This window comes from Nanorana parkeri, unplaced genomic scaffold (genome assembly GCF_000935625.1).
Source record: "Nanorana parkeri isolate BGI_ZX_2015 unplaced genomic scaffold, ASM93562v1 scaffold3859, whole genome shotgun sequence".
Lineage (NCBI taxonomy): Eukaryota > Metazoa > Chordata > Amphibia > Anura > Dicroglossidae > Nanorana > Nanorana parkeri.
Genome location: NW_017310126.1, coordinates 29822 through 30473, shown reverse-complemented (window position 1 = coordinate 30473; position 652 = coordinate 29822).

Sequence of the window (652 nt, the reverse complement as noted above, 5' to 3'; positions counted from 1 at the left end):
ACAGTGAGTTTATATACTGCCCTGGAAATACCTGACCATCACAGCCCCATACACCTCTATGGGACCATCTCACCGGCGTTGTCTATGGGGCTGCTCGTGACTGTGAAGACCGTCACCTGACACGAATAACTTCCTGTTCTCCCCGCCAACTGTTATCAGTTACATTGTTTCTGTCCTAGGATGACAACACTGATTCTACATAGATGCCGTACAGTGAGTGTTGTCACCCTAGGACAGGAAGTGTGTTACTGGCGGGATCACCGGGTGAAAATAAAGGGAGGAGCTAAATATTAGCAATACACTGCTTGGTTTTTAGATACAATATAAACCTCATCTTCCCACAGGACACAACCAGGGCCCCTTGTCCTTTGCAGTGACCTTAAAAGGAGAACTCCGGGGAAATGTTTCCTTAACCCTTGCAGTGCGGCTCCCCACCCCCATCCCGCAAGGGTAGCCCCCTTCAAGGGTTGAGGTTCATTTTTAAAGTGAAGAACTTGGCACCAGGTTCCCTCTGTGGGCCATTTATATGAAGTGATCCCATTCCCCTCTCAGGGAGAATACATTCCATGCAGTAGAGGGAACACCATGATATCCCATCCATTCTTGTAGTGACCCTCGGCCCCGGCAGACCCCCCGTCCTCGGCCCCGTCCT